We start from the raw sequence: 8,306 nt of genomic DNA, 5'->3' as shown, positions 1-8,306 counted from the left end.
AGGTGTGAGCCACTGCGCCCAGCCTAGATTAAAGCCTTACATTTCATAATCAGAAATGTGGCTTCAAGGCAAAGGTCTATATATTTACAACAAGGTCATAAGATGTAAACGATTGATATTAGATACTTCCTGAGGATAGGTTCTATTGGAGAGAGCCCAGGTTCCCTGCCTGGAGGTTTCACAAAGTTACTGCCCTGCTTCATCTTTCAGATGTCTCCAAGGTGTCTGTACAGTGCTCTGTACCCCAGAGGTTTAGTGTATCTTTAATTGAATGAGTAAGTAAATGAACAACTCTTCCTTGTTTCCCCTCCTCTCCCTTCCACTGGTTGCTAAGGACAAACGCAGGACCTTCTCCACTTACATAGAAACCACTTACACACTTAAATTTGTCTTCTAGCAGGAGCCTGGATCCTTCCCTGCAGTAAGCTCAGGCATTTGCTGCTCTCTGGGATAGAGCCCGCAGGCTCTCTCCTCCTGTACCCGGAGTCCTCAAGCTCTCTGGCTGTTCTCCGAGGGGCCCCTGCCTGCTTGGGATGACTTTCCTTAAGCAGCTCTCCTAGGCTTCTGCTCTTTTTCCCTCTTCAGATCAAAGCCTCTGGACCTCGGCTTCTACCCTCTTTCCTGGCCAAGAATCCTGTGCTTCCTCCTCTGGCTTCTTCTTCTGTTTCCTGTTTGGCTACTCACGCCCCACTCACATCAGCATTTACAAATATCCCTGTTTGTGAGTGGGATGCGAGAGATTTCTTTCCATAGCAAAAAACTGTACTGGGGAAGGTGGACTATTCATCCCGGTCACAATGAAACCACCTGCCCCAGCTCAAATAGGATGCCTGCGAGGGAGGCTGGAATTAGACTCAGATCTGCGGTGGGGTGCGCTTTGGGAAACCATGTTACTGGCCAGGAGTTAAAGACAGCTTGGGATAAAGGAGTTGGTGTCTGGAGCTGGTGGCTCCCAAGTCCTGATACATGCTACATTTATCTGCAACCTGCCCCTTCCGCTTGACCAAGGCACTTCTACACAGAGAGGGGTCCTTTACTGAGTGCGTTCTCCTTCAATCCTTCCAACGGTATCAGTTTCAGCTGAATCTCTCCAACCTGCTCATTCCATCCGTAACTGCTCAGGCCTGAATTTTCTGAACTAGCGTCGCCCCTGACCCCAAGAATAATGATTCCATTCTCTAGAACAAGCAGTTACAGATCCCTCCCCTTTAACAGGGGGACAGAGGAGTTGTAACCAAGGCCTTCAGAATTTGGCCTTGGTGATGTTACAGTTTGGATCTCTGCTTCCTAAGACTCTGAAAATATTACAAGGTGCTTTTGTAACCATAGGCACCCAGTGTGTGCTTCCCTTTGGAGCCTGTGGTATATTTGCATAAGCAAAGCAGCCATTTAAAAAGTGATTTTTTTTTTCTCTGTGGGCTGAGGGGCAGGGATGGGTTCATAAAGCTGTTAGAAGACCTTGTGCTGGTTATTGCAATCTGGTCTCATGTGAGGGTGTTTGATCATCTTAAGCAGAATTTCTTTTTCTCAGTAGTCATTTCCAGTCCTTTTCAGTGAAGACATGGGGAGATATGATTGCTGTTTCCTGAGGTTGAAAAGGTTGTGATGAAGGAATTAAAATGCAGTGATTCTCAGTGGTGCCAGAGACCATAGCTGGGGCTGGGCCGGGAAGAGCTTGCTCCTGGGAGCTGCCATCTGGGAGCGAGGGAGCTCAGGAAGAGGAAGTGTTCAACTGGGCGGGGACTTAATTATAGTACACAACCAGGCTGAGAAGGCTGCAGGCTGGCACCAAGAAACAGTGCTGGTCTGGGACTATATAGCAATGAGAAGCCAGACAGAGAAAGAATGCATGTGATGTGATCTCATGTCCATAAAATTCAAATACATGTAAAACAGTCTATGCTATGAGAGGTTAGGATAGTGGCTGCGTTTGGTGGTGGTAGTGACTGGAATGGGGACTTTTGAGGTGCTGGCGATGTTCTGATTCTGTTGGTTTTTTTTTTTTTTTTTTTTTTTTTTTTTTTTAGACAGAGTTTCGCTCTTGTTGTCCAGGCTGGAATGCAGTGGCATGATCTCGGCTCACTGCAACCTCCACCTCCCAGGTTCACGCCATTCTCCTGCCTCAGCCTCCCGAGTAGCTGGGACTACAGGTGCCCGCCACCATGCCTGGCTAATTTTTTATATTTTTAGTAGAGATGGGATTTCACCGTGTTAGCCAGGATGGTCTCAATCTCCTAACCTCATGATCCGCCCGCCTTGGCCTCCCAAAGTATTGAGATTACAGGAGTGAGCCACTGTGCCCGGCCTTTCTTTCTTTTTTTTTTTTTTTTCTGAACTACAGAAGGTTAGAACTTGACTCGTAAGGCTTTACCAAGTCACGGGTCCTGTTCCTTCCCACCCGGTGGTTGTAAAAACCTCCCTTTCATCTTACAGCCAGGTGTTAGGAAGGGAGCAGTTCACAAGGTGGCATGGAGGCAGCTGTGAAGGGGCAAAGGCAGGACACACTGACCAACTCCTCCCTGCCTCCCTTCTTTGGCCTGAGTGACCGCTCACCTCGCCCAGGCAGGCTTCCTTTTGCTGGCCGAAGTTTCTACAAAAATCCCCAATGTACCTCAGCTGCTTCTCCAAGGCCAAAGAGGCCATGTGGCTGGGGAAGGCCGGTGCTTTTTATACAATAATAATAACGACTATTTATCAAATGCTTAGTGTGTGGCGGGAACCTCGCTAAATGCTTTGTCTGCATTGCCTCATTTCGTCCTCTCACCCAGTCACTCCTCTGGGGAAGCTATCTTCTTGCCCCACTTTGCAGGTGAGGAAACTGAGGATCAGAGAGGTATAAGTGACTTGCTCAAGATGACTCACAGGAGAGGAGAGCATCTGGACTGGAATGTGAATTTTGTAGCCTGCCTGGCTCCAGACTCTGTGTTCAAGTCTATCCCGCCCCTCTTGGGGGCAGTTTTAACTTTTCTTTTCAAAATTATGGGAAAAGCAAGCGGGGAGGACACCTGAGGTGGGACATAGTGAACGGAACTGCAGCCTTGGCTCTGAGGAGATAGGCCCAGGACTGTTGGGTGGAGCTGCCAAGGATGCCAGGGTCCCCGAGCTGGGGCCAGCAAGCAGCAAGAGGCCAGCAAGGGGCCTGTGGCACAGCGGCCTCAAAGTCACCACTGTCACTATGCCACAAATCCAGCATAAGATGCCTGGTGTGTGCCACTTTCTTTGCCTGGGGAGTCTCTTTTCATCCTCCGTTCTAAGAGGGTAACACTATTATCATTCCCATTTTGCAGCTAGGAACACAGGCTCAGAGCTGCCGGCCTCCAAATCCTGCTTTTATTTTATTTTATTACTTTACTTTATTTTATTTTATTTTATTTTATTTTATGATGGAGTTTTGCTCTTTTGCCCAGGCTAGAGTGAACTGGTATGATCTTAGCTCACTGCAACCTCCACCTCCCAGGTTCAAGCCATTCTCCTGCCTCAGCCTCTCAAGTAGCTGGGATTACAGGTGCTGCCACCACGCCTGGCTAATTTTTGTGTTTTTAGTAGAGACGGGGTTTTGCCATGTTGGCCAGGCTGGCCTTGAACTCCTGACCTCAGGTGATCCACCTCCCTCAGCCTCCCAAAGTGTTAGGATTACCGGCGTGAGCTACTGTGCCCGATCAGCCCTGCTCTTTTATTTATGCTTTCTCAAGGAAAGGGCCTTGCCTTTCTTTTCTTCTTGTTTTCTTCACTTGCATTCCACCACCCCGTACCTGTACATCTCCACCTCCGAACTCACTCCCCAGCCTTTTCCTGGTGCTGTCCTCCTTTGAACGTGCTGAAATACGGTTGGTATTAATAGGGTTGTCAGATTTAGAGAATAAAACTACAAGGTGTCCAGTTACATTTCAGCCTCAGATCAACAATGGATACTTTTTTCGTATAAGAATGTTTCAATATTGCATGGGAGCAATGCATGCAAACAATTTATTCATCATCAAATTCAAATTGAATTGGGCATCTGACAATACATCTGACAACCTTAATATTGTAAGAGGTTCCGCTATTCTGCCGTGCTTGGACCTGGAGTTATCTGGCCCTTCCTGAGTTTCTGCCCCTCAGGCCCCTCCATCTAGAGAGCTCCGATAGCACCTGGGCTATTCTGGGAGTTGCAAGAGCTGAAAGCAGAGGAGAGAGGCACACATTACCTCACTGCTGGAAGGCTGGGCCCAGCGAGGGGAGTCTGGGGCAGAAGCGGGGAAGGCAGGATGGAAGTGGTGGGAGTAACACCACGTATTATTCCTGTGGAAGACCCAGAGTGGTGAGAAGTGGAGGGTCCTCCTGTTTCCCTCACGGAGTCCCCATTAATGCCCCACCCATCTCCAGCTTGCCAGTGGTTGTCCTCAGGGTCCCTTGTCTTCTCTGGCTGTGCTGTCTTCCCCTCACCAGGACATTCTGTTGGTGACTGTCCACCCCTCTGAGAAGGTGAGTGGGAGCCAAGTGTCTGGGCTGATAAAGTAGAAGCTAGAGAGTTTCTGAGTAAGCTGCTGCTGTCACCATGGCCATGGCCACCCATCTGTCAGCTGCTCATAGCGCTTCTAGGAAGGGAAGTTTCCCAAAGGTCACAGTCAGCCTGGAGGGTGCCACTCACCTCCCTCGTCGGGCCACCCAGCTGGTGCCCAGACCCTGGCCAGTGACAGGGTAGAAAAATAGCTTGGGCGATCATGTGTGTGATCACGTCTGGCTTTCCCCGGATATAGGGTCCCCTCGGCACACAGTTGCCTGACTGAGCCACGTCTTTGTCTGTGTTTGCATGTGCCTGCCTTGTTCCCCCTTTCTGAGATAAAACTCCCGAGGCAGCCAGCGCACCCTACCTTGTTTTTCTGGCACCTGCCCCAGGCACCTGCCACAGCTGCAGGAGGAAGACATTGGCAGCTGCTGAGGTCTGATACGGGGTGCCGAGGAGGACAGCCTGGGTCGGAGATTCCGCCCATGTACTCTGGGGTCTGGGGGTGGCCTTGCACTTTATGGTCTGGCTTTTTTTGCTCCTCCTCCCACCTAGATTTGGTAGGATAGTCCCTGCCCAGCCCTTCCCACAGTGGCTGCTAACGGTGAAGGCTGGATGCTATACACGAAGGACTGAAGCAACCCTCTGCTCACAAATTCCCTTCTTCCCGGTACACAGCAAGGGGCGGCCCCCTTCCTCCGGCCACCCCTGTCTGCCAAGACCCTCAGCAGGCAGTGCCTCCAGGCTGGCTTCACCCCCTCCCAGGGCATAGCCCCCTCTCCTCTGCTTGTTGTTCCTACTTGCCTTCCAACCCCAGTTCAAAGACAACACGCTCCAAAACAAAGTTAAAACCAGCTCTTTCCTCCAGCGAGGTGGAAGGAAGGGCAGAGGGAAACGTTCCCTCCTTACTTACTGTCCTCGATGTCCCAGGGGAGGATGGGGGACCTGGGAATCACTCGGTGCTCGTGCAAGGAGGAAGCCAGCAATGAGTTTCTGCTCAAGTCCATGCCAGCCAGAGAAAGCCACCCTGACCACATCCAGAAGTCGGTGTGCTGTGAATCCCAGCAACTGAGCAGGCTCCAGCAGGGACGGATGAGCTCACCAGGCGATGGCCTAATGGGTTAACTCTTTGTGAGCTGTTGGCACGGGTCCTCGGAATGTGGCTTTCTCAGCTCCGCTCAGCCACGATGAGATGAATCTTGTGAAAAATTCATGATGCTTCTCTGCAGTCTGTCTTCAAGTTTCATGGAGGCGTGCGTTCCGTTGATGCCTGGGCAGGGCAGCTTCTCCTGACGCAGGCTCAGAAATCAGAGGACCTGGAGTTTCTGGGTTGGTGGAGGTGTGTGGTGGTGCCATGGTGGTGGGGATGGGTTGCCAAAGACTGGATCAGACCCTCTGGCTGACTCACGCTACACTGGCTCTGTTCAGCGCAGGCCTTAGTAATTCGATCTGGGAACGCTTTGTGTTCTGGATATTGGAGGATATATGCAGACTTAGAAAACACCCTTGGTTGCAAGATGGCAGGGACACTCCTTGGAACCTTCCAGTGCCTCTGGGTGGGCACCCTATGTTACAGAATGCCAGGAATCCACTACAGGACTTACCCCCATCCCGGGCCCGACATCTCAAAAAGAGGCAAAAGAGCTTGTTCCCCATCACTCCTTCAATCATTCCTCATGATGCCCTGTTGCTTTTCATGCGATGCCTGCTGCCACCGTGATGTGAAGAGAATGATGAATATCAGTGCAAGGAGGGTGAAAAGGTTTTCACCTCTATAAACCTTTACCGGACTGTGCTTGGGGAAGCTGGGTGTGAGATGTTGAGTAGCCAGTTTTCAAGATGCTGATGCATACACTGAGATCAGCAAAATTGCTTATGATTCTGAAAGGCATGCTGGCTCCTGCCCTGGTCCACACTAACCTGAGAATGTGGGCAGCTGTTCCTCCTCAGGATGACTGGTGGGTGGGCATCCTTGCTACACATTTGACATCTTGAGTTCCCCACCTGTGCAATGAGCAGGAGATTCTGAGCCTGGAAGGCTCTGCAGAGGTTGCTATGTGATTCACGCCTAGAGAAGCAGACAACTAGGAGGATGAGCCTGTCCCCTGAGCTGCTGTGAGAGATCAGGCTGAGTACGCCCTCTGTGCTCTGCGAAGATGAGCATCTCTGCTCAGGGCAATGAGCAGTGAGAGGCCTGCCTTGAGTGTCCAGGGGAACTTGACGTTGAAGGTTTCTGAGGATGTGAGTTGCTTTGCCTTAGGTGCCTCTGACTTTATACTCAAATCAGTTTGTAAAACCAAGTGACCTGGCTTGCAGAGGAACCCTAGAGTGAATTATTTTGCAATACAAATAATCAAATGATTTATTTATTTATTTTTACAAAGTTCAGGCTAGTCCCCCACCCTCTGCAGGGCATGGCAGTGTGGCGGAGTAATACCATCCGTAAGTCAAACCCTTATTTACTACTCCCTCCATGTCAGGCACTCTTCTAAGCACTTTATATATACAGCAATTCACTTATTCCCCACACAACTCTAGAAGGTAGCTATGTGAGGTATATTGCTATCTCTGTATTTGGCCTTGGATGAATTACTTCTCTGGGCCTTAATTTCCTCATGTATTCATTGAGTGGGATCATTACTACATCACAGAGTTTTTATGAAGATTAAATGAGAAAATGCTCATAGCAAGTGCTTAAAGAATGTGTACATAATATATATGCATATAATACACATGTGTATAAGTACATATTTAAGTATAAATGTAAATTGGAGGGGCAGCAAGCATCAGAGGAGAACATGTCCAGGGTTGAAGCTGTTCTGTCTGCAGACCCCCTTCCTAGCAGGACAGATGAGGAGGCGTGAGGAGCCATCATGGTCCCTGGGCAGCTGACTCCGGTGTCCCGGGTTGAAGAGGCCGCTGTTGCAGCTGTGGTGTTGAAGGGGATGGGAGCAGGGATGGTCCCTGCTTGGGGATGGCTCTTAGCCTCTTATCCAGAGTGCCCTAATTCCCCACTCTGTAGCTACTCCTACTCAGCGCTGTGCCCCCTCACCTGGCCAGTCCAGCGTTGCATGAGACAGTGGTAGGTAGGGTGACCAGCCATCCAGGCTTACTGGGTACTGATGGATTTCCTGAAATATGGGACTTTCAGTGCTAAAACCATGAACATTCCAAGCAAACCAGATGAATTGGTTTCCTTAGTAAACACTTTTGGGCAGTGGCGTGTCATTTGGAACACCCGTCCCTGTGCATGTGGGCTGTCTCCTTCTGGAATGTTCTCTGTATTTGACTTCACCCCCTCCCAGGGCACAGAGTCTTGTGGGCAAAGGGGGCCTTCTCTCCTTCACCCCCACCCTGGGGCTGGAGCCCCTCCCTCCCAGCCTGCTTCCCCCCTTGCTTCCCCTGGCTTTGCATCTTGCTCTGTTCTTGGGCACAGTTTGAGAGGGGGCTGGGACTCATTCTGAGCATAGTTTCCAATAGTTTCCAAAAGTGGTGGTGTTTTCTTTCGGCTTGCTGTGTGCTTGGTTAGGATAATGAGCTACCTAATAGTTATTAGACTATGATAAAAAGATACCAAAACAAACAGTGCAAGACAAGGATGTCAACATAGGCACCTCTTTGTTAGGCTTGTCACCAACTGCCAGTGCTGACAGCCCACCCCGGACTCCTTCCCTTGGTTAGAACCTCACTCCCCCTCTGCACTGGCGTTGGCAATGTATGTACGTGTTTATTTATTTTTGAAACAAGGTCTCACTCCTGTTTCCCAGGCTGGAGTGCACTGGCGTGATCTTGGCTCACAGCAGCCTTGACTCCCAGGTGC

The 8,306-nt window shown here is 50.1% G+C and overlaps 1 protein-coding gene across 1 annotated transcript in view; it reads right to left on the bottom strand.

Annotated features, from left to right (window-relative positions):
• PIRT (phosphoinositide-interacting regulator of transient receptor potential channels) overlaps positions 1 to 5,902 on the bottom strand; it is a 13,724-nt gene extending 7,822 nt beyond the window's left edge. The window contains exon 1 of the mRNA XM_011933248.1: positions 5,400 to 5,902. The gene's annotated coding sequence lies outside the window, so the exon portion shown is untranslated. The remainder of the gene's footprint in view (positions 1 to 5,399) is intronic.
• Between the last annotated feature and the right edge of the window lie 2,404 nt (positions 5,903 to 8,306).

Source organism: Colobus angolensis, unplaced genomic scaffold (assembly GCF_000951035.1).
Source record: "Colobus angolensis palliatus isolate OR3802 unplaced genomic scaffold, Cang.pa_1.0 Scaffold125, whole genome shotgun sequence".
NCBI lineage: Eukaryota > Metazoa > Chordata > Mammalia > Primates > Cercopithecidae > Colobus > Colobus angolensis.
Note: the sequence above shows the minus strand (reverse complement) of the source record. Positions and strands in the feature narration are given on the sequence as shown.